The 26,871-nt window shown below is 39.5% G+C and overlaps 1 protein-coding gene across 1 annotated transcript in view; it reads left to right on the top strand.

The window, feature by feature from the left end:
- LOC124165867 overlaps positions 1 to 26,871 on the top strand; it is a 183,913-nt gene that overhangs the window by 66,533 nt on the left and 90,509 nt on the right. The window contains exon 4 of the mRNA XM_046543402.1: positions 8,322 to 8,382. The gene's annotated coding sequence lies outside the window, so the exon portion shown is untranslated. The remainder of the gene's footprint in view (positions 1 to 8,321; positions 8,383 to 26,871) is intronic.

Genomic DNA, 26,871 nt, shown 5'->3' with positions numbered 1-26,871 from the left:
TCTCGAACAGTGGCGGAGGATGGCGCTCGTGTCCTGCCGCGTACGATTGGGGGGTGCCAAAAATAACCAGACCCAATTTAAAAAAAATTAAAATTTAATTTTTTGTGTTACAAACGCTAGTCACCTTCGAAGTACTCTCCATTTAAACTGATTCATTGGTTAAAACGTTTTTTCCACTGGGCAAAACACCTTTGGTTCTCGTTGTTTCCTATGCCTTGCAGGACCGCCTTCGATTCCATTTGCACCTCCGTAATGTGATGAAAAAAAAATCCCTTTCATCATCACATGCGGGGGAACAAAAGGCTATCACAAATTGCGAGATCTAGTGATTATGGTGGGTTAGAAAGCAGTGTCACGCATTTTTTTAACCAAAAACTCATGTCGCGGCAGGCAACAACACGTGCCGTATTTTGATCAGGAGTCAGCAAACGGAGGATGAATTTCGCCGCGATTCGTCTCATCTGCACTGTATTAGACTGCATTATGTAACCGAGGAAATGACTAATGGAAGGGAAGAAATGAACAACGTAAACATTGCAAGTAAAATTGATGAATAGATGGTACTTGCTTGTAGGGGAGAGTTGCCTACGAGGTGTCTTATAAAAATAATGAGACTGGTTTGTACTAACTAAAGTTTTTATTAGTTTCAAAACATAATGTTATCCCTTTCGAACTAGTTCCCTTATGCAGCTACTCTTATACCGGCGGAGGTGTTGTTCCCACTCTTGGTAGCAGGGCCGGAAGTCTCGAAATGGCATGGCTTTTAACTGGTCGGTCACGGTCTTTTGAATGTTCTCTAGAGTTCCATAATGATGTCCTATGAGGATGTGTTTCAATTTCAAGAAAAGGTAAAAGTCACAAGGACCCAAATCAGGCGAATAGGGGGGTTTAGGAACAACGTCAATGCATTTAGAAGTAAAAACTTCTCCAATGGAAATGGCCTTGTTACACGGGGCATTGTCATGGTGAAGCATCCACTTGCCTGGAATGTCTGGTCTCACGTGAATCACTCTTGGCACAAATCTTTCGCATGTTCAAATCGTCCGTCAAAATCTGGTGCACGGTAAAAAGAGTAAATTTAACTGTTCACTCATCATTCTTAATGTTAAACAACGGTCACACATTCAACGTTTTCGCCAGTTTTTGAAGTTGAAGGTCTTCCTGAGTGAGGTTCATCTTCAACGTGTTCTCGGCCTTCCAAAAATTATTTAAGCCAGCGGAAAATTTGTGCTCTTGACAAGTTAAGTTCCCCATAGGCCAGTTTCAACATTTTAAAAGTCACATTCGCGAATTCACCAATTTTTTTGTAATACTTTATCGCACAACTTTGCTCAAAACTACGATGCTCCATTATTGTAATACACAACAAAAACACAACTTCACTGATGGCGCTGTCAAAAATAATGACTTAGCTGTATGGAGTTGAAACTCGCACCGAGGAAGTGTAAAAGATGAACAAATCGGTGTATCACAAGCCGGTAGACACAACGTTGACAGTTCACCCGCAGTATTGACAGTCTCATTACTTTTCTCTCTCACCTCGTATATTGTACCAATTTTGACATTTTGTTTTATGTAGCTCAAATAACACATAACATGTGATTGATGTTATTTTATCTTCTTCTGTGAGATGTAATGCACAGAACTAGATGGTAAAATGTCCAAAGTCACACCGTTAAAAGCATAATAATTTTGAATTTATAAATATCTGCAAGTGGTACAAATTAGGAAACTGGTCTCCTCATTTGTACCACTGGTTTCTTAAATTGGACCACAAATTTACTCTTACCAATAATTTGGCCTGAGCTAAATTAATCCATTGCACTTTATATGTATAAGTGATATTGATATAAGCAGTTCACTGTACCTTGATAGTCAATACATCTATTTATAGACATTATAGAAAAACTTTTTCCGCCTCCGCGCTTTTAGCATGAATCCATAATATTGCATTACATACACATTATCATGCATTCTATTTTATCTTCCTCGCGCAGTTCACAATACCATTCTACCGCAGCTCCATCTCTCGATTTCTTTGTTGATTTCGCTTCAGTCTCACCAAGACATTTCCTTTTTTACGGGTGATTTTGCTGGTTTGGCTTTCTCCTCCCTCGCCAATCCGAGTTTTTCCTTATAGGGACCACTCGCCAACCCACAGGCTCCCTGTCCAGGTCTTGGAGCTGTAGTACTCTTGCTTTTACCTTGGGAATTGGAGTTATTCCCATTTAAATATACTGCTACGGCTAGATGAATTTCAGCTACGCTCCACTTTCATTATTTTCTTTTGGAACCCATATTGTAATGCAAATTAGTTGATCTCGATAAATAGCGCATTAACAACGAATAGAATTATACGGTAGTACATCAACTAAAAATATCGTTACGTATAAAAAACTCCTAAATCATCATTTAATATCACTACGGTGTTCTAAGTTTTACCGGTACAATATAGGAAACTGCTCGGGGTAGGCTAACTAATAGGCAACTCCGCCATTTTGTCTTCGTTGCTTCCTTCCAAACTAACCATAAGACCTAGAGAATCATATCTTCGTGAAAACCGAGGTATTTATATATGCATTTTCAGGTAATAAGTAATGCAGTTTGTTTCCATTTACCTTATTATTGTTATTCCGCGGAGAAAAATTGCTTTAATACTACAAAATATTATATTCTCCCACACACAGGCCGCTTTCGAACGCACTTAGCGACTGTTATTTTAGCGTCTAGTACGACCTCGTTGAAGCTGTGAACGACAGAAGTCTCAATATTCCACATCCTTCGGTTTTACCGGGGTGGTGCAAATTAGAAGCCGGTACAATGTAGGCAACTCTCCCCTATTTTATAAAATTACATTAATCGGACGTTTTTCCGCAATTTATATTGTTCCCAGTGAGCATTGCGGAATCACACGACTAGTCTATTGGCATTATTTTAAAAATCCCCAAAATATTTAACAAATCGTTGTCTATTAGGTTTCAGTGGAGGTAGAGATGTTATTGATGAAATGGATAAAATGAAGCGTGCATGATGACATAGGATGGGTGGCTGCCAATTACAAAACCGACTCAGCCGAACACCGGCTTTACCGAATACCACTTGATGGACCCACTATGCGGCTGGGTGTAGTAACGGTTAAAATCTTACGGTCTTAATTTTTATACACAATGTAGCAATCATAAGGTTAAGAAGTCACCAACTTTCATGTATGGAATTGGATTCGAACCCTCGACCGTCCAGTGAGGAGCCGAACGATCTCGCCGTTGTTTTCAACTAGCGAGATTTCCACTTTTGCCTTTTACAATAGAATAGAATAGTAACGCATGGATATTCTGGGACTTGGAACATGAAATGCATTAATGAAAATTATAATTTAATTCATCAGCAACATGGACCCGATAGTAGAATTAATGCAAAAAAAGAACATTACAATGATTTTAAGCGTAGTGGTATATCGAATTTATCTCCCCCAATGAATATCTAAGGTAACTATGATATTAGAAAAAAGTTTCCTCGTTAAATATTAAAAAGGAAAGAGTAACGGCCCTGATAATAACCTTATTTATGACACGTATGCTGAGTGTATAAGGTTCTAAATTTTGATTTGAAACGTAATTTTTCACTCCATATCCACAGATTTCCAGAATCAGTTTGACCTGCTGGCTGCATCCTGAGTTTCGTCGATCTTAAGTAATCACTAGTTGGCAAATAAATTACCTTTTTTGCTGTAGGGTTTCTTGTATGCACTTATGTTAAGAGATGTGGGTGCACGATAATTTTAGGATCCCATAAAAAGCGAAAATCGTTCAAACCATACAAGGCATACTACACGACCTAATAAACTCGAAAGATTATAGAAGAACACCGCTCGTACAGAAATAATGTGCAAGAAGTATTTGTAACAGCAACTTTAGAGGTATCACATTACATCTACATCAAGTGGACTTCATGATTTCGTTATTGCAAAGAGTGAACTATCCGAAGATTGGATTGGCGCAACACTCCACTTCGCTCTGCTTTCAGATAACCCTTGCATTAACCTGGAATTTTTCCCTTCAACATTTCGTTAATAACGTGACCCATGTAACTCCTCCGAGGACTTCTTCCTTCGCCCTTCTTCCCTTTCTACTGTCCTTCGATGATTATTTTTACCAGACTGTCTGTCGTGTATCGTAGTGAGGCCCAACCCGTCCTCTGCCCAAAGTCTTCGAAAGACTTCTTCCCATTCTTCTCTCCCACTATCCTTACAACTTCCTCATTTCTCACGCAATCTGTCCATTTGATCTTCATCATTCTTTTACGTATATCACCTTATTTTAGAAAGCTTCCAGTCTTGATTTCTATGCTGGCGTTCATGCCACACTACTATAAAGAAGCATACTCCGAATGGTAGCGAAAACCCTTCACCTTTTCAGGCTCATTATTTCTTCCTGAAAATTCAACCGTTGCTTGATCACTCTGCAAGGGGAAAAACTTAAATGCCAAACCATTCCAAGGTTACTATACGTCTTGATACATTCATAGAATAAGAAAAGCTGCGTCCGCAGAGAGAAATGTGCATACTTGTGGTTATTACTGCAAATGTCCTTCGGTTGAGGGCAGATTGATTACTGATGACGGTGAAACCGACCTACATACGGAATCAAAAGGCAAAATCAATAACCGATTTCAGAATCTTGGAGTGAGCATTGCAGATTCGCATTTCCCCTCGCTATCGGCGGAAATCAGGAGCAATGCAATGGAACGAGCCTCGAACAAGACAATCGAACTGCGATCCATCGAGATCCTAAACCGGGCGTAGTGATGAACTTCGTGGGTGAGGGGATGAGATAGAATGCATTCACATCGTTTAACACCAGAAACCGCATCGCACAGTTGTAGGGCACGTATATTTGTATAATTAAAGAACTCGGAGTGAAGTTCGAGACTTCGCCATTCGTTGAGCGCATGTCTGAGAATGATTCGTGTGATTCCGAAAGCAAAAGCAAGCAATAGGCGTTATAGAAAACCTCGAATTATGGGAACAAAAACGTCCAGAGACATTTTGCGTGCTCTGTTAATTAAGTGGCTCATTCGATTTGCAAATTTTTATCGCATTAATATCGAATCTCACGCAGCCACCATTCACCACTTGCCCATAAAAATCACAAGATTCACTCAAATCACGCAGCTGTACACTCAGTTCTCCAAATCTGCTAATCTTTTCACGTCTACGTATTTCTTCTCTTTCACATCCTTCTTTACCTGTTCCATATTTTTATCCTCGGTCTTCCTTTTCCATTCTTGCCATCTACTTGTCCCTCGACGATTTTCTTCATAACACCAACATGCTTCAAGATATTGTCTATAGGGCTCTTGAGTCATCCAATCAAGGTCTTCACGTGCCCCTCATACTCCTCTTAAGACTTCCTCATTGCTAACTCGGTCGATACATTTTATCTTCATCATTCTTCTGTAGCACCACATTTCGAAGGCCTCTATCCTTGATTTTTCGATGACTGTCCATGCCTCACTTCCGTATAGGAGCATACTCGAAATGTAGGTTCTTATAAATTGTTTCCTTACTTCTATGCTTAAATACCCACTGTAAGTAGTTATTCTGAGTTTCTTTTGATGGAATGCTCTCTTCGCCTGGACTATCCTACTGCTAATATAATTCTTGCTTCTTCCATCGCTGGTTATTCTGCTATCCAAATCAAAGAATTCATTTGCGTGTTCCAGATTTTGTTTCCCTATCTTAATGTTCGTCTTGACTTCTTCTTTTCTGCTACTTACTAGTATCTCAGTTTCTTTAATTTTAGCTAATATCTACCCATTATCCGAATGCGGAAACATAAGTGCATATGAATATCATCATCTCTTACCACCACGTCTACAGCCACCATCTCCACGGTATATTGTGGTTATTAACGAGAATTATGAAAGAACCATCTACATACTTGTATCTCGTGCGAAATGCAGTGACACACTGTAGTCAGCTCGGTTAAGAAAGGTGTTCTTTGTCTGGTTTTTGGAGGTGGCGACCGACAATGGAGCCATTGAAGAGGGTGGAACGAAACGAACGCGGCGGATGTTCCCATTGGCCTACTGTGAACGAAATGCGCCAAGGGGACCACGGCTCGCCGGCCCACCCGACGGACGGAGTGCTGTGCTTGAAGAAGGCATGGGCAGAACGGAATGATAAAGTTAAGGATTTGATAGATTGCTTCGTGGAAAACTTAAATTTCGGTTGAAAGCCCTAAGGCTCAGTACTCCGTGACATATGGATCGTTGTGCTCGTCAACGACGTGAGTAGTGACTCTTGGAAACCTATTTAAATTCACGGTGCTTGGCAACACATTTAGAGGCCTAGTATGAAATCCTCAACTGTATCATTCGAGGTCATTACCCTGGGGAAGTCTCCTGTAACGAAGACGAAATTGATGGTGGATATATTATCAAACAGTGACGAGGGTGTACGTACCCAAAGGGGACATCGCTTGTCATCAAGGACCACGAATTTTTAACCAATTGCTGACGAGTACGATGAGGTGTGAATCATCCCATTTCTGGATGTGCTAGTATGACCAACATAGACTCACAAATTCTGATTTCCACATCGATCTTTTGGAGGCGGCGACGGGGGCGCCATCCCCTCCGGAGCCGGTCGCGCGCGGAACTAGGCCAGCGGAGCGGGGCGCGAGGGAGGGGGGGAGGGTAGGGGGGAACCTGTTGCAGGGGGCGTTCGATCGGTGGTCGGCATGGCAGCGCGCAAACAAGCAGGCGAGCGGTTGTTGAAGCTGACTCATATTGTCAATGGCCTCATGAAGAGTTCATAATTGAAAAAATATATATATGTGAGATTAGAAACTTTTAACGAAGAATTGGCAAAATGGTTTTGGTACGATAATGAACGAATTACGAATTGGTACGAATTATTACGTGCACTTCACCTAATCTATCATTTCTCCAAATAACTAACACCGAACATGATAACTAATATATTCGCATGCCATTGAAATTGAGTTGTTTTTCATTTCTGGCTCGATGTATTATTTCCTGAGTATATATCTCCGTTCCATAATTATGGTCACATTATTTTTCCTCGGGAAATGCCTTCTCCCGTGATTCAGATTGAGATAGCAAAAAAAGAAAGTGCATGAAAGAAATGACTAGGACACTGGGCGCTCCTTCAATCTAATCCTAAATCTAACAAACCGTTGATTTAACCAGATTCTGTCCATTTTTTTCAAGAACGCCTCTATTGCAGTATGTGTAGTGTAATTTCAAGCTCAGTGCTCTGCACAGTTATATTGGTGATAATAATTCCTGTGTGCCGGCTTTCATTAAGGCCGGATTCCGATCTAATTACCTCCACCCTCATCATTCTCGGATATATTCAAGTCCATCTTGGAGACGACCGACCATTGCACTCGTGCACTGTTGCGGCCTTCAGCGAACTATAAACAAAAGCATTAAGTTTCAACTCCATTGCGTCTCACAAATAGTTCTTAGAAGTAGAGAATGTGGAATCAGTTACTACACTTTTTGTTGTTAATTTTATTCTTGTTAACCAGACAAAACGGTCAATTTCTCAGTTGCGTAAGAGTTGTGTTTATCGTTTGAAAGTCGTAGTAATTAAGATATATTTTGTCTTTTTTTTTTAAGATTTCTATACCGTGTTTTTGCCATATTTTTCGTTTTCTTCCTTTTCTCCATGAATGAATCGGCAGTTTTTAAACGAGCCCGCATTGAATTATATTATTGTCATTTTAAAATCTCCTTGGGTGCCTAATTCCTTGTTCTTTTTTTCCATTTGGTCATAATTTTTTGCTTGATGTAAGTATGGCATAAATAAATTAACTATACATAAAAATATGTCGAAAAATGTTGATAAAAATATATTTTCTAAAATGGTTTTTTGCAATCGTTCGATTCGATTTTAAGTGACTCCATTTGCATTTGATGGCCTACGAATCCCGGGTGTGGGTGAAGGCAGACTTGAGCAAACCCGCAGTGAATTCAGAGAACATTGCATTGGTGTTTGGCGTGTCATGGCGGCGCCGATTCGCTGCTCGGAAGCGGCGTGATTGTTATTCGTTCTATCTTAGTATTTCATGAAGTCTTCAAACGGACCTCAGTCCCTTTCTAACCCCTAATCCCATCAATTTCATCTCCCCTTCGATCATGAACACTCCAGGGAAATGCCTTTTGTGCTATTGGAGGTAATAAAATTATTTTATTTATTCATAAGGAAGAAAATGATATTTACATTGCTGATTTATTTCAATGCTTAACGTCCTTTTGATTAAATAATAATTATATTTTACCTTTCATTACAGGTTTAAGAATAGTTCAAAATAGCACAAGTATAGTGAGAGATACGGTGCCCTTAATTATTTGGTAAGTATCGCCTCTTTCACTCGTATTAATTGTAAATATTGATGCATGATGCTGTTTGTATTTTTAAATGTTTTCGAGGATAAAAATGAACTTCTCTGTGGTAGAGATTTGCACATGAAAACTTAAAGTTCTCACAATTTAATTTAAGAGTATAACATTTTTCGAAATACGTATCTTTCGTTGAGATGTCCGCATCGAGGTTTTCCCTCCAACTGGGGCTCTTTTTTGTCGATGGAATGGACATAATCAATCCGAGACGTGTGCATTTGAAAGGGTAAAATGTGTGAAGGTTCACTGGCATTGCAAAACGCGGAAATGATAATAGAGGAAATGTGCAGAAAGAGTTGATGCGCCAACTGGAGAGAATGCAGAGGGAAGCTGCGCAATTCGTAAAAATAACTGCTCGAGACTCGAAGGCTACGTTCCGGGCTTATATTTCTTGAGTTATAAGATCACTCAGATTTCTATCTTTATCCTATTTCAAATTACCTGTCTACATTACTATATTTCATACATTTTATTAGTGGTTAAATTGCTTCCATATTACAGAATTCATTCCATTTTTTGTTTCCCAGTTTAATGTTAGTGTTGACTTGAGTCTCTTTTGTTGCCTACCAACATCTTTCTTTTTAACGAAGACATGAATGAGCCGTTATATATCTCCTTCTATGCATATACGAAGTTAAGCATTCAGGGAATTCGAAAATGGAAATTTGATATGAGGACCGGGAAAATGGATGCGGATTCCCCGTCAGGTGTCCCGGCGATGATTTCAGGAAAAATGGTTTTAAAACTCGGCTAGTTTGAATGAAAAAGAGAGAGATGACAATTTTACTCGGATTTATTTAACGAAGTACGATGAGTTTCGACGTTCTAAACGGGTCGTACTTTGTTAAATAAATGTGTGGAATATTACAGTCTCTCTTTTTCATTAAATCAGGATGTCATTCCTCTACGTCTCGCGTGCCACTTTTACCCGGGTAGTAGTCATGATAACTAACTATAGCTAACTCATTCAGCGAAAGACCTGTCTCTCAACTGGAGTGGGTTATTGTGTCGTCGACGAAGGAAGCCCGCGTGTGTTTGAACTTTTTTTCGGGCTCGCCTCCGGGTGAGAAAATTGAAGGCAGCCACGCGTTGAAGCCCATCCTCAAGGCTCCATTGATGCTCCTCGTTGGAAGTGGAAATAGGCGAAAGGAACTTTGTCGTGATTGTTACGCCTAATCCGTTGGCGTAGTGGGTAAGACATGCGTCTTCAGACCGCGCTGCGCTCTAAACATCAAATCTGATTGACCAATCATCATCGGATACACGCGAGAGGTGGGAGTTTCGGCTCATTTTGGGGATTCGATTCACTTGGTTTAATTCATATAATGACTATTTTTTTTAAATCGTTCACTATTGTTGGATTGGCTGCACGATTCTTTTGACTTAACTGAATCCATGGCGCATGCGTGGTGAATCCTTGTGATTTTTTTATTTCATCATTGTCGGACATTATAGGAAATGTGTATATTTTGTTTCAATCAAAGTCGAATTTTTTCTAAATAAATCAAAGTAAGTTCACAGGGATAAAATAAATTACTCCTTTTGGCACCCGACGTGTTTCGCCAACTTTCAACCCTCTTTTCATTCTAATCAATCGTTCATTTCGTGAACGGCGTTGTAGTTACATACCCTTATACGTGAGCTGGCTTTCTGGTCACTAATAATCTGGTCTTCGAAAAATAGAGCAGGAAGTCCATAGGATTAAATGTGATCATTGCAATCATGAGCGCTAATTTATTTGTCTATTCGTGCCGATATTCATTTTTCGCAGTTCGACTGATCATTTAAATTTGACTGCATACTTTCCTTTGGCGTTGTCCACCCCGTTCAGTGCCTTTAGCATTCGCCTGCTCTCATAATGGCTTCATTTGCGTTGTGAGTAAAAAAAACTAGCCTTATTATGACCTAAAGGTGCACATTTCAATTTTTCATGACGGATGATTTGATGCTTCACTCATAGCGTGAGCCAATTTTCTGACCATCGAAGCTTTAAAAAAATAAAGCAGGAAGTCGAGGAGATGAAATACGACCGTAAATATCGTTAGCGATTGTTTACTTGTGGAAATTAAACCCCGATATGGAAGATATCCTTGCATATCCTGCCCATTGGACTAGTTCTTTCGTCTTCAGCAGCAGTTCTTCAGTTCTTCAGCAGCGCCCCCTCATCGTCATTTTTTCCGCTCACTCCCCGACTTTCCCTTCTCCACGACCAATCCCTCGAGGTTCCCGAAGCGAAAGCTGGAATTCCAGCCACCTTAAATCCTGCGTGATTACGGTTCTCATTTCTGGGAAGTTCTCTTCATTCAGTTCACCGAAACATCTAGATAAGATAAGTACTAACAACACGTATCTCAAATTCGGCCGGTTTGAGACGGGTATATTAAACAAAGCGTAATGGCATTTAAAAAAATAAAATACAAGCAAAAAACAACTGTTTGTTTGCAAATGAATGCTTTTTTTCATGTTTATGAACTTTTGGTTTTTAGTTTCAGTGTGCAAGTAACAAATATTAATCGTTTTTTTTTGCTCTCCTGAAAATCTGCTATTTTTGAGATACGTGTTGTTAGAACTTAGCCAGTAAAGAGTGTTTTCAATACTATCGGTCAAAATTTCTCGCAAAATGGCTTACACAAACACCTTATAATTAACTTTTCAATTATTTACGCAATACAATGGAACTTGCGTTCTTTCAAAGTCTTATTGATGCTTTACCGTGGCGCTTTTTTCTCCTGTTAATTTTCATCGTCCCCATTATAAAGCTAATGTAATCAGCAAAACGTGAGTCATTTTTGGCGTGGAAATTTATCATTCATAAAGCGATCATCACGATACATTCTCAGGCCTTCGTATTATACCCACTGAAATTTATTTGGAGTCTTTTTAGCTTGTGAAGAGAAAGCGACGAGCCAAGGTGCGAATTACGCTTGCATATCAGCGAAACGATGTCGTCGTTGCAGTTCAGTGAATTACAAATGTTTACATTGTGATCTGTCACTTTGACAGATTTATCGGTGGTCCATAATTTAGAAGGAGTAGCATAATACTGAGAAACCAGAATTGTTTTCGGGTTTACATGCTGTTTTTGCTGGTTTCCTACTCTTTTACGTGCATGTAACATTTTCTGTTTACGATTGTTTGTTTGTGAGTAAGAGTTTACTTACATGAATGAATGCTGCTTAAATGAATTTTGCATGAGAGAAAGACTGATCAAGCGTACTTGAACGGAAAATAATTACATAATATCAATTATACGCACGAAACCATCTCGAGTAAATTATTATGAAAGCTATTCCAGAAGCAATTTGAACAAAAGAAATAGAAGGGTCGCATTACGATGAAACATTGATATAACGAGAACTGTAATACATGTAGGCTTTATTCAAATAGCGGAAATCTACCAAGCCAGTTACAACCGTTATAGCCGATAAGTTATTTTGCTTGATGAAGAGATGAGGGGTACAGGAAATTAGAAAATCTCTTTGGATATCGCCGTACAATTCCACGAATCCAGTGTGGTTGATAGTGTATTAGTGACCGTATCTAATATAACTTTTGCGATATGGCACGTCTCATTGAAATCAAGCGAGTTGCAGAATAGGACCGCAGTAAAGCGTTACAGCAGTCGAAGAATTTCATTCCACTTTAGCCTAAAAGTTCTGAATTGCCATACGTCGTGGATGAGTATTCAAACGAGAACGATGTAATTACAGAAAATAATAAAAATTACTTCTTTTAGCGAACATTTGTTGAACTGCTTCAATGTATCTTGCCACCACCATGAATAAAGATATGATGTTTTATAAATGCCAATGAACATCTTCTTGGGGTTTTTTAATGAACTACTTTTGAATCTAACTAATTAATGATTCTTATTGTAAATGAAGGAGGAGTGCCCAATTCCCACTAATTCAGACTACTGAAACTCACGTTCACGCGAGTGGCATTTTGAAAGGGTTTCATGTGTGTTTTCGAATAAAAAGATATCGTTTACTTCTTCATGCCTTCCTTGTCGGAGCTGTAACGAAGGGAAAATGGGGAAATTGTGCTATGGTGTTCGTATAGATGGATTTATTTATGATGATAGCTTAACAGAGTGGTTAGGTTTCAAAAATTCCTTATATGATTGTGTTGCATGATTTATATCATGTAATTTACGTCTTAAAGTTAACGCATAATTACGTGAGTCATCGCCTTCCGTTTATGTGCGGCTACCGCTCTTCGCCTGTTTTTTTCCTCCCTGAAATCTGCCGTGCGCAGAGCAACGCAACCCAACAACCATCCAGCTGCGGATTGCGCCCATTTTTAATTTCCAGAATCTCCGCTGGGGGGCGCCCGCGTCGTGTCCGTCTTTTTTTATTTCCTACCTCTCTGCCTGCGACTCGTCTTTTGTTTCGCGTCGTCGCTCGTCATTTTTTCCATGCACCCTTCCCATCCGCCCCCTGGGGACTTACGTCGCTCCCGTGCATTTCATTCCGGAAGAGTGGCGCTCTCGCCATAGTAACAATAATAATAATAATAATGACGCATCGCCGCTTTGTTTTTTTTTCTCTTTCTCTTCCCCGCTTTCATTATTTCGCGCGGTCTTGCACGTCCCACGGAACAGAAAATACTCCGGTACGACTTAATGCATTCCGAAAATACCTAAGGAGAGTCTCCTCTTCACCTCGGTAGACGGCATCTAGACGTCTTGCTATTCTCTCGGCGTAGATTCACTCTACGCTTACTATTATAATCATCATCATCAGTAATTCTGAGATTGGTTTTTCGCAGCTCTCCATTCAATTGTCGTGTCGTGTAATCTTTTATCACTTGAATGATTCGCCTCTTATTCATCCATCCCTCATCATCTCCTTGCTCTATTATGCGTGTCATCGGAGGCCTCCCTATGCCGTTGACCAAATGCGGTGTACCAGTACAGGTGACTTCATCAATTCATCATCTTCAGTCAGCAAATCGTGAGATTAGTTTGACGTAGCTCTCCTCCTCGCTCTCCCATTGGCTAGCCTTTCCATGTACGTATATTCGTTATTCTTTTCTTCAACACCCTAAATCATCTTCTCTCTCTCTTCCGTTGCATACATCTGCCCTTCTTCCCTTCCTCCAGTCCATTATTTTCATCATTCTATCGTTTCTCATGCTGTGGCCGATTGAATTGTCCCATCTTCAACCCATGTTTTTAAACATACCTCTCTCTTCCCTAGCATGCTTTTAAATCCCACAGTATCCACACAATCTATCCGTTTGATCTTCATCCTCCTTTCGTGACAACTCATTTCGAAAGCTTCCAACCGTGATTTTCCGCTGTTGTCCACTTCTACCGTGATTTTCGTGGTATATTCTTTCGGCATTACTTGGAATCTGCCTAAAGGTCTCTCATAATAACATTAACAAATATGACCCGTCCCAACTTGCACTTCCTTCTTTACTTCACAATAAGGCCTACTCCCTTTCATTCTATAGATACTATTCTTTTCCTTCCTCTCTCTCCCTTACCCAACAAATTATTATTATTTCCTAAACTAACTCTGTTTTCAATATTTACAATAATAATAATAATAATGTTTTCATCCCGCGGTCATATTACATGGTGTTGGATACGTAATTTCATCACCAACACAATTATTTCTTAAGACTAAATACTAGAAATCCCCATGGTATATTGGTGGGTGAATGGCTTACTCACATGGGTAGCCAGGAAAATAGTTGTTGCGAACGAGATCATGAGACCACCCTATTCGCATCATTACATTCACATCACCACAATCTGTCACCCATCCCGACTAGGACTTCCTCCTTCACTTCACAGCGAGGCTAACACGAAGGTGCCGGTGCGCGATCTTGGCCCTCGTCACATCCAGGCTGTTTCCCGCAAGTTCTGGTTTCCGCTCCTCTATTGGTCCTTTGAAGTTACTCCGGGACACGACGTGGGATTTGAGGAAGCCAGGATGATAGTGAAAGTAGGCAGATATTGTCCCAGACTTATCTGATAGTAATCGATTGAGATCGCCCGGACGGACACTCAAAAGAGACGACGTAGACCCTGGTTGGAGGAGGATACTTAAACGGACCAATGGGAGAGCGGCAACAAGTACTACAGGCGGGAAAGAGCCTGTATAGGAGAGCCAAGGTCATGGACCGGATCTTAACTTGTGGGATTACCCGGTACACTTTAAAAGCTTCAAAAGCTAAAGACTTCCAAAAGAAATAATAATTCGGTAACTCCGAATTCTTCCTCATGTCTTTGATTACTATTGTTACTATTTTTTTAGAGTTGACAATGTTCGGTGCTTTGTCCTCTCAGCTGGCCTTCAGCCACCGCAAAAAATTTTATTATTGAAAACTTGCAAAGTCAATAGAAATGATGTTAAACTTGCGAAAGGAAAAAAAATGATACCAACTGTTGCACAAAGAAAAAATATGCAAGTATACAAAAATAATGAAAAAAATTAAAAATATTAAAAATTCAAGTCAAAAATTGTGTTATTGTATTATAATGTATTTTCGAAATATTTTCGTCAATCGGACCATTACCGACTTCTGGTTAGCTTTAGTTCTTCTAATTTTAGTTTGCATTGCACGCGCCCATTAGTAGGCTGTCTTCATTCTCTCCTTCACTTACGCTGTGAAGGTTACCCTGGTCCACTTACACTTACTGGTTACACTTGTCTTGCCATTTGTCCCCTTTGTACACGCGCGTGTGATTAAACGCACATTCATCCAACCTTTAGAAGTGTAGTCTAGATATTCACACCAGCTGGTCGTGTGGGCTTTGGTGTATAATCTGGGGTGGAAATTGAGAGGGTGGTGGACGGGATCTTCGATACCATAGAGCAACCGATGCGGTATCAACTGTAAAATGGAGAATTTGGAACTACTTAGCCGTGCAAACAAAAGACATCGTCGGGCGGAAGTGATGCATCTTCTTAACCTTCCTATTATATCTTCAGTATTTCGCGAACGGAATGAAAGGGAACCCATCAGGCTTTTGTCCTGTACGAAGATAAACGGTCGAAACCGTCAATGGGAACGACTCGTGTATTATAATTTGTAGTTCCAACATCATGGAGAAGAAGAAGACGAAGATATAAGTGCATTGGATTGAATCCAAGTCGTGCCCATTCGGCGTAAATAGCGAACCAAGTATATGATACTTTTATTTGCCATCATCGATAGTAGAGTTAGGGGAAAAAGTCCCCAACTCTGCCAGGAAAAGTCGCAGTTGTTTTTGAAAAAATCTCTCAAAAGTCTTGCGGTAATTTCTTCAGTAGGTTGCTTAATTTAACTTAAACAATGGAAAGCAGAAGACGGAGGCGATCGAAGGATTCTTCGGGTTTAAATATTTCATTGATCGTGATGAAAAAAAAACGAAATTTAATATGATTAAATGCTAAGTATGTACGGAAATGGAAATGAAACAGAATACCTCTGACGTTATTTTTGTACGCTGAGACTAAATAAGGATATGGCGGAAGAATAGGGTGGTTTCCTATTATTTTTTTATTACCTAAATCGAAAGATTATTACTCTTAGAGTACGCATTTCACGCTTATAGATTTTAGAATGACGATATCTATTTTTAGCGATTAAATGAAAAGTGAACATTTTCAAGCGCGCGAAAATGTGACGGCTAAGTATGAATGCTGGGAAAACTCCGTGTGACGTCGTTCTGATTCCCGCTGCCGCAAGTGAGGTGACCTTGGGGCGAGGCTTTGAGCGCTGATGCGATGCAGGCTGCTAGTAGGTAGCGCTTGGCTAAAATAAGGATTATTAATGCCCTATCAAACGAAGGAAAATTTCCGACCTTAGTCAGTTTTAATAGGTGATTATTAAGACATGTTTCCCTGAGCTCTGTACCTCATGCTTGCATTGGTAATCTCAGACGATGTAAAACTCCTATCTACTCGTGTAGAAACTAGGTCCCTGTGACGTTAAGTGGAGTGGAATCGCATGGGCGCCAATCTGGCCTTTTTCAAATGCGGTTAAAATTGACCATTGCCATTCGTCTGAACTGGGATTTCTAAAACCAAATAATTTGTATATTATGAATACACTTATGGTGGGTACGGAATCGCAATCATTGCATTTCGTTTTATTTGATGAAGGAAACTACCCTATTACGAGAAGGTGGAATCGGCGGAATGCCTAAATTTGATGGGAATAATTATTATTTGTGGTCTAAGTTAACGCAATCGGAATTAGTTGAGAAAAATTGCTGGAATGCTGTGGACCCCGGATTTGATGCAGAAGAAGAAGATGACGTAAATGTAAATCAAAAGAGACTAAATAGAAAAGCACTGAGTTTCATCTGGAAGCATATACGTAAGGAGTGTATTGAAGATATCGGAGAATGTAAGCCATTTCGTTTCTATATCACCCACACGATCACGTGTAGGACCACGTCGCGTGGGGCGATTGATTCGGCGGGTGTGTTTTTTAAACATGAGTGATCGACGCATCGAATGTTAACTTCGTCCTTACGATTAAATAAGAAGTCTCACTAAAATATTCATTACAAGATAAAGTCGCCGTACGCCGAAAAATGCCGAAAATGTCTCATAATGTCTTTTACAGAAGTTATTAAAAAGCATTTTGCTTGGAGAAATTGGCGGAGATTTATAGAATATTAAAAAAATTGCACAAAAATGTCCCACTTTTCGATGAAGTCGAAAGACCCCGCACTCAAGTCATGATTACGCTGAAGATTGGTTTGACGCAGCTCTCCACTCAATTCTCCTCACGGTCTGTCTTATAACACCAACACAATTCTTCTGCTTAACGTAGGTACTTCGTCACCTGCCCCATGTACTACCTCATCCGTGGCAAACCTCTCTGCGCCGTGCTTACCTGTCCTTCAACGGTAGATTTAATTCATCAGAACATCGCATCTCAAAATGTGTCCGCATGAATTGTCCCTCCTTCTAACCAACGTTTTCAAAAAGACTCCTATTCTCTCCTACTCGTCTTACAACTTCCACATTTATCCTTTTAATCTTCATCATCCTTCTGCGTTAAATACGAATGAACGCGTAAAATGAGAAAGCGGGAATTTCGCCGCCCGTGGCTTTTGTTGTTGTCGGACTCCCAACCAACACTCCTCGCTTATTTCCTGAAAAGGGATTGTCGCGCTGTCGTTTAAGAAAATATCGAGTTTTCCTTTGGCCATATTTCTTTCAAGAGCCTCTGCATTTATGCTTCTACCTTCGTAGGACAATATGTCTGACTCCTGCCATCTTTCTGTTTTTGGAGGATTAATCCAGCTCAGAAATCTCTATGTTGTGGATGTTGGGGAGGCCATTGACCTGCCAAGTTTCCAGTGGCCACCGGAAGTATAGCAGTTGAGTAGATGATGAAATTATATTAATTACGCGAAATGGCTTTTCCTGCTGAAGCAGCGCGACTGAAGGCGAAGGGATTCGACTCGCTCCTTTCCATCTGGCCATTGTCCACCACCACCACATTCATTGTGACTCAGCCATGCGAGCAGTCCTCTAATGCATTTACACGTTTTATTTCATCTTAGATATGTTTCAACTTGAAAAAAATGCCGAAACTTATTTCCACATTCTTAATCTTCTCCGTATACTTTTGAAGCTGAAATGTATTCGTTTTTTCTCGAGTTCCTTTTTAAATTAAAAAGAGTACTATCCAGCAGTTTCCTACTGCCTAAATAGAAAATTCTATAATAATCGAGGAAATTTTCTAAGTGAAATATTAGAGTCTTGAATGTAACTGACGAAATGAGTTAGTTCACAGTTTGGAGCAATGAATATTTTTCTAACGGGTTTTCACCCGCGTGATTTCTTCCGTCCCTTTCCGTTCCCCTTTCAGGTAAAACAAACAATTAAAATCAAATCCCCGCCGACGTTTCGAAGCCCCCCACTCTTGCATCTCGGCGTAAAACACTTCCTTTGGCACTTAAAGAGGTGCTCATCTGGTTGGGGACCCGAGAGAATCTTATCAATTCCTAAGTGTTAAATTGACATGTATTAATCCACCTAAATTGCTAATTTCCATGCTTTTTAGTCACTCTTGTGGTATTAAGCCCATGGCAAAATGTGTCGTTTTTTCGTGTGTGAAGTAATCGCATTTGAAAGAAGAAGTTGCACGACGAATGTTTCCAGGATGACAGTGATCCGAGTTGACGAATTGAAAGGCCTGGCGTTTATTTAACCGCCTTGGTTCACGGTGGAAGACAAAATGAACACACTTCGCCGAGTATTCTTTGGCCACTAATTCACGGAGTACATATGTAGTACAATATCTTTATAATAATTCCACTTTTTAACGGTCACTAAATTCACTCATGACGTTTGATTTCGTGTCGGACACAAACTCAGCGTACCTAACCTCGATTATTACCCTAAAAATCTAGCGATATGAGTGATCATTTTAAATTTCCCCTTTGGAAGCCAAAATTGCTGTAAATTATATATTTTGCATGTTTTAAAGCTTTTTAGTTGCTTCAGCCCTTCGTAGAAAGAGGCTAAATAGCATAGTGAAGCCTTAAAAATGGGTACATTTTAAAATTATTCTGTGGTGATAATAAATCACAATGAGGGAATATGTACACGAAACCAATGCTCTATATATGCGTGTGCAATTATGCTTACTCTGTTGATGGTCTACTTGCATACATGAAGGGGCGGTAGAGCGATCATTATTTTTCGGATAACTAAGCAATACTTTGTTGTTATGTAATCCATTGAATTGATATTTCGATGCTATTCTTCGTGATTTAAAATACTCCAAATACATCGATCTGGACTCATTTTTATGCTGCGGACATTTTTGAAAACCCTTTTTAATACTCCTGAAGTGGCAACACGAATAAACCTTCTACGGAACGGACCTCGTCTATTGTCTAGTAAACACCTTCATCTGTTTTTGCGTATGACCCGATGGATCTCACCCGGCTCGCAACCCGTGAAAATGTAATCGCGTGGATTCACCGGGAAAGCACCCACGTGTGTTCACACGACCATCTCACAGTGAATCAATCCATTGTCTAATTCTTCCGTCTGTCTCGTCGTGGCTTGCGTCTTTCGCTCCTCTCTTGTTTTGTTGGATGCTTTGGTTCCTGCCTTTCGTTCCTCATACATTCTAATGGCTGCTGCTGCTGCAAATTCTTTATTTTATATTTGCTCGCGGTGGCGGAGTGCCTCTCTCCTAATTGACATCCATTCTCTCTGCTCCAGTTTTCGCTCTCTCGTTGACTCGAAGCATTACTCCCAAAATGTTCCCCCATCCAGTTCCTTGCGGTGGTATGGGAGTGAAAGGCTTCCCAGAATGCCTTTCGCGTCTGCCCGGGCGAGGGTAAGAGATAAAGAGAGCGATAACCACGCGGATGCAGCCCTGAAAAGATCTCTCGCAAATGCGATGAAAATGTGAATTTAAAAAAGAAAGAAACGCGATTTGGTCTCGAGTGTGTGTGTCGCCCGGCTCGACTCTCCTCTCTCAGTTAACTTGCCAATGCAATGGGATTTTGTCTCTCTCTCTCTCTTTGGTTGTGCCCTGTCGTCTTCATTTCGCATTCTGTTCGAGGGATGAATGCCAGAAGCTGCGCATCGCCCAAGCGAACCCACGACGGACCTCTCATTTCATCGCGGACGTCCTTTTCCCGCCTCCTTCCTCTTCTTGCGCCTATTGTTGTTTTTTTTACGTTTTTCTTAACTGCACTTGAGGTCTTCTATGCTGTGAAATTTTTTAAATTAAATTTTCGACCTTTTCGTGACTAGCATTTGTACTTACTCTTTTATCATGCTTGCAACGCTATCTCGATTAATACTCGGAAATAAAAATTTATCAGTGCAGGTGTAATGAATTCTCTTCATAATAACTGTAATACTCAATTTTCGAGTACTTTTGCCCTACGATTTTTATTGTGTATGAATCAATTTCTTTAGATCTCTTTTCAGGCTCAAAGTAAAATTATTTTCTTATTTTTAGTTCATGGGGAAAACGTTATTTTGTTAATTTTTTTGTAATTTTCTTATTTCAATTCCACGGTCCAAACCAACAATACACGATACCTGATAAACAATTCAAAAAGCGTGGAATACAAAGTTCTCCAAAAAGACATAGGCATCAAATGTACGGAAATTCACAGCTCACGTCACTCGACAACGTATCTTATCTTTTTTTCCAAATATTGCATATGAAATGTTAGAGAATTTTTAATAATTATTGTTCTCCGTTCTTGTTAGTCTTATGTCATGAGACAACACTATATTTCACCCTGTAAATACCATCGGTTTAGACGAACTGTGTAATTTTCAAAATCAAGCATTGAAAAAATATTCCTCATCAAAAGCGAAAATTATTGAAATTGCGATTTATTAAATGCATTAAATCCATTTATAATAATATAGCCTAGCCTATAGTTCAATATGATTGCAAGTTGAGGATTTTAGGTCGATATAGTGGAAATATTCCATCATGTATTTCCGAGCAAAAAGGAATTTTCTACTTTTTAATACCATTTAACGAGACTAGCGGTTTTGCTACACTCCATCATTTTCGGTATTGTATTTAAATCACCACCACATTGATATTATTACCCTAACTTGCCGAAGTACTAATTTAATACCTATTTTTTACGCATTGAATGTTATTTTTTAAATCATGTTGACCTTGCACGAGCAGTTAAGTCACTCAGCCTCACGCTAAAATGACCAGGGTTAACTTGTGCGCACCTAAAGGACGTAAGGTTTTGCGTTCGAATCGGAGTCGTCAGCAGAGGGTTGACGACCTGTGCTGCTGATGGCTGCGTGCCCCATTGTCGTTCGCTTTGAGAGCACGTTTGTTGCGAGGCGTCCCTCTTGGAATGGTGGTACATTTCGCGCATCCCTTTATTTCTTTCTTTTTTTCTGCCTGTATCCTTTTCCGGTGTGCGTCCTTCCCATTCATTCGGGAACACGTTACTCCCTGCCCATGATTCCGTGCGCTCATTTAGCTATCGGAGCCTGCCTGTCCCACAGTGACGCGGCTGACGATGCGCTCTTTTTTTTTCAAACATGGGAGGATGCTGGGAGTCGTTGCCATGTCACCCGAGGCGGCGGCGGTAGTGCCACTTCCATCGGAAAATTCAAAAACGGATTTCGTACGCTTTGCGACACGAATGGTGTTGAAATTATGGAGTCCTCATTCAAACGGCTTCTAAAATCTGCTGCCATCCGGAGTTGGTTTAAATTTGTTAACAAAAGTCGCCACTTGTGTCGCTTAGGAGCAGAACTATAGGAATTTCGCTGGGAATAGCGCTATAATTATGTCTGACTAACTAAAGCTATACCATAGTACATATAATATATTCATTTCTCAACTTTTCAATTATGCGATTCCTCGCGAGTGCCATTGCCCGCTATAATACGCAATTTTTGGGTATGAACGAATGGGTGGCTTTCTCCTGACGGTGGTCCACAGAAATTAAGGCGTAGACCCGAAAATAGTAAGTGTCTTTTAGAACAATGACGTGTATTTGGAAAATCCCTGCTTCTCGTTTTAGTGATTGAAATAGGCTCCCTAGAATACACTTAATGTTGGCACAGGCCAATCCGGAACTGAGCGCACTCGAGACCACTATTTTGTATGTATTCCTACACTGAAAAAAAGTTTAGTTAGATCTATCAAATCCCGATGACAATTTATCAGACTTCACGGTTCATATGGAACATTGAACAATTCGGTACGGTAATTGTTACCGAACTGGCCTCAGCAGTTAAATAAAAACTACTAAAATGAAAAGGCTAACAAAAGCGACATAGCTTACACACATGAAAGATTTTCCACCCAGAAAAACATTTATTGAAAACAAAAATTAGGAGTTTAACGTAACTCTCTGCATAAGAAATTTAAAAAAAGTGGAGAAAAAAACGCATTGTAGCTACGCAATCTAACAACTAGTCTAATCTGTTGTCACAATAATTATTTACACAAGCACCTTAATATATCATCATTCTAATTAATCAACCTTCATTTTGAAATGAGAATAAGGTGTGACTACAATTTCCCTTCGTAAGCTTAATAGGAATACTTCATGCACACAATAGCATTACGTAGGTACTCATTATCAATATCTTGTGCAGATGCGCAAGAAAGCCTTTTTACAGACTTTTTACATTGCTATACGGTGACTATAACGTGTTTGCTGATATTCTAGGCATGAATTTGGAGGTCTATTACGAGGGTCGTCCAATAAGTCCTTAAAGAGTCTCCGAGAAATTGATCTCTTAGTATCAAAAATTAATGTTAACCAGAAAGTAGCACTCGTGAACTAGTCAGTTTTTAAAGTTTCAGCTGTATCCGTCCCATTATTTTATTGTTGGTACCAATTGTAGCGAACAACTTTCATTTGTTTATAAAAATGGACAAAAGGGAGTTACGAGCAATGATCAAACACTTGTTTTTGAAAGGGTTTATCGCTGATGGAAATCAAAGCTGAGTTGCATAAAGTTCACTCAACATCTGCTTTTGTGTTTGCAACTATTCACAATTGGCCTAATGAATTTTAACGAGGCCGTACATCCATAAAAATGAAAAGCGTACAGGACGTCCTGTGGTAGTGTCTTTCTTCGAAATTATTGGAAAAATCCACGATATGGTTTTAAGCGGTAGACGAATCAAAGTGCGCGACGAAGGTCAAGCCACAGGCATTTCTTAAGGAGCGATTTCTTTTATTTTGCTAGAAAATTTGGGTGTGAAAAAAATCTCTGCAATATGGCTGTCGCGTTTGCTCCCAGTGGAGAATAAGCGCAATCGTGTGCTCAACTCAGAGACTATTTTGGCGTTTTTCCTGCGCAATCCTGAGGATTTTCCGCGTCGATGCATAAATTTTGATGAAATATGGATTCATCACTAGACTAAGAGACAAAAGAACCGGTAAAGCGGTGGAATTTTAGGGAAGAACGGGCTCCAAAGCAGTCGATGATGGTGAAATGGGCCGATCTGGTCATGGCAGCGATATATTGGGATGTATGAGGGAAAAATGATGACTAGAGAGTGTTATGCATCGTTTTTGGGCCGGTTGTTGCTGGAAATCAAGAGTAGCGTCCTAATTTGAAGCAGAAAATGTTCTTACTTCACCAAGGCAATGCACAGTCACACAACAGTTCAGTTGCAATAGCCAAAATTACGGAATTAAAGTTTGAAATATTAAAAAGGTCATCATATTATCCAGATTTGTCCTCCAGTGACTCTTTCTTATTTCAAAACCTGAAGAACCGGCTTGACGGACAAAGGTTTACGTCAAAAGAGGAGATCATCATCCAAAATAATGCCTGCGTACGTAGCGAGGTTTTCGGGTTGACCTCCGCGTCGTTTCATCTTCATGACGACAGTTTCGCCGGCGTTGCAGCTGGCTTCTTCAGGTACTAAGTGTTTGATGCAGGTTTTTTCCCGTCTTATATAGGCCTTGGTTTGGGCTAGGTGCGTTCTGATTGGTCCGTTTGGGTAAGAGTCTCTTCCAGGTGTTTGAGAGCGAATAGCTGTCCTCCCTGCTGAAAGTGGATGTTTTCTATATTTCGATAGCCTCTCGTATGAGTCGGGAAAAGTAATGCTTTTCTCTAGCGATGATTTTTGCCCTTTCAAAGTTCACATTGTGTGTTGGTCCTTCCCATACGTGCTCGGCGATGGCGGATAACCGAAACTGTCTATTTTTGGTGGCCCTTAGGTGTTCTTGCACTCTGAATTTCGTGGCTCTTGATGTTTGGCCAATGTATGAGTCTTCGCTAGAGCACTTAACCATCAACATCAAAATAATGCCTATTTTGAGGATACATATCCCTAAATTCTACTTTTTGGGCGGCTAAAAATGCTTAAAAAACTTTTTGGCACTGAACGGATACTATAAATAAAAAAATAAAAAATTGACCCAATATAATTTATTTTTATATCTTTTTCTAAAGAGTTATTGAACGACCCTCGTATAACGAATTTTATCACGCGACTATTCATCATGAACGCGAATGATAATACTTCAGGAATACCTCTAATTTAAGTTTTGATGTGTCGGAATGCACAAACATCTGCTTAAAGCTTTAATATCCATGATAATAAGGTAATAAATTATCTTGTGAGTAACAAGATGGTGCAAAAGTTATTATTCTGAAAATGTGAAGAGCTAAATAACTCTTCGTAATGCAAACAATTGAAAATGAAATGCCCATAATCAATAATTATCCTAAATATTCCAGTATTCAGTGTTTTTGATGCACCAGCTTACGGATAACATTGCACACTAAAACAGAAAAATGAACGTCAACTAAATTAAAACGTTCTCGCCATTACAAGTAATGAATATAATATAATTTCTACCAACCTATCTTTTAAGTAAGGTCTGCTTAGGAATATTTCAACTGTAAATGGGTATTGGTATAAAAAAATAGGGACGACTGTCCGTTCGATAGATTACGAACCACGATTAGTAAATTCTATCAAACCAAACGATATAGTTTGATAAGTGTTACCAAAAAAGCAAAAACTTTTGTAAAATTAAACATAACTTCGATGAAAGTTACCGAACTCTTAAGCGTATCGATTTTATGCAGTTATTTTTACCAAACTATTTCATACAATTGACCAAATTATGAAATAACAAAATGTTCGAATGTATCAAGAGCGTTTGATAAAATAAATCTAGTGCTTAGTAATTTGCATCAAAGTTTAAGTATGTTAAAATAAGCCTCTCTATCGCACCAGTTCGATAGTTTTAATGAAATCTTTTTTTTTTTCGTGTATTACGCTGCTAAATAAGTCTCCACTTCAGTGGGTTATATCTTCAATTCCAATATCATTGTTTTAGTTCTGTAAACTGGGAACAGAAGAAAGATTAATTAATGTTAATTACATAATTTTCTTGTACGAAAAATTGATAACTTAAATTACCAGATAGAACCGGAAGTGAAATATGCAATAAAGTAATGTTTTGAAAATCAAGACAACCTCCAGCCTTCCTCCTGCTTATGATGAACGTCGCCTATAGCCATGACTAGTAACTTGAAACAAGAAATTTTGGAATGTATAGCTTGCATGGAGTATATCTCCATATCAGGAAATCATGAATATCGTGTTTTATATTCATCAAGCTTCATTTGTTGGCAAAACAAAAATTCAGTGAACAAATACTCCTATCTGGGTCGACTTTCCAGGCAACAAGAATTTAAAAAATCATATTTTTACAGCTCGTAGATTATGATTTTCATTATTTTTTTCCTTATCTTGACCTCGTTTAATTCATGTTCAAATAGTTCTCGGAGTGTAGGTCAACGTATGTTATGCAAAAAAGTTTTAGCCAATGTTTCTGTTTATTTTAAACTATCATCAGTGCTTAACTTTGTACATATTTAAACGATTTTACATATTTTTTTAATCGTTTAAATATGTACAAAGTTAAGCCCAATGTACAAAGTTACGTTGACCTACACTCCAAGAACTATTTTAACATGAATTATGATTTTTTAAATTTCGAAATCAATTCGCCAACAGCGAGCGACCTTGCCGCATCTTTCTGGACCGCTGTGCGCCGCGCGGACGAAAGCCGATTAAAAAGTGAGCGAAATGACGGCTTAAGTCACAGTTTAGGTCATTACAAGTAGACTTAACGCAACGTTGCTTAATATTACCCGGAAGAGAAAAATTCCATCAATCACATCTCAGACGTACAGGAAAATGTATCGGGTTTTCCACCGGGTGTTGATATCTGAATATGCGCCCAACGTTTTAAAGGCTCAATCTGTCATGGTCTTCAGGGGTAGAACGGCTTTTTTAAAAAATACCCTATCCCTAAAATTTTTGGCAAATATAGCCGCTGAAATGTTGGGAGTATACTACTAAATCAGAACCCGATGGGAAATCCGTGGAATTTCCCTGCAAGTCATCTCAACCAGGAAAAGCTCCAAAGTCTACGCGGCTCAGATCGTGTATCGATAGTTAAATCGAGTTTAGATAACTTTCGATATTTAATGTCTTTCGATTGACGTCACAACCATCTCATCTTCTTTAAGTGAAATTTGTGATTCTCTTCGCCAATGGCTTTTGGATTTGTTTGAATGGTTGTGAATTTATTGCTTAACTTCCAGATATTTGACACTTCATCTGACGCCTTCATAAACTCCGTCCCGAACATGGATATAGCTGACATAATACGCAAGAAATCCTCGGAAAATGCTCGACAGTGCCGACATTCTTCGGTTCCAGTCGTTTTTTTTTTTTTTGTTTATCGTGTACAAGTTTTTCGCGTCCGATTTCGAATGGCAACCTGGGGATCGGGTCAACGATGTATACGACCGAGGGTGGTCGTGGTGATTAATGTGGTCATTCATTGCCCGTTCTCTCGTGTGCGATTGTAAGTCATCATTTGATGTTAATGTGGAAATATGGGCCAAAAAAAGAAATGTACTCTAAAGAAAGGGTCATAAAAAATAAATGTACTCGCTGCTAGCATTTTGG

Source organism: Ischnura elegans, chromosome 9 (genome assembly GCF_921293095.1).
Source record: "Ischnura elegans chromosome 9, ioIscEleg1.1, whole genome shotgun sequence".
NCBI lineage: Eukaryota > Metazoa > Arthropoda > Insecta > Odonata > Coenagrionidae > Ischnura > Ischnura elegans.
Note: the sequence above shows the minus strand (reverse complement) of the source record. Positions and strands in the feature narration are given on the sequence as shown.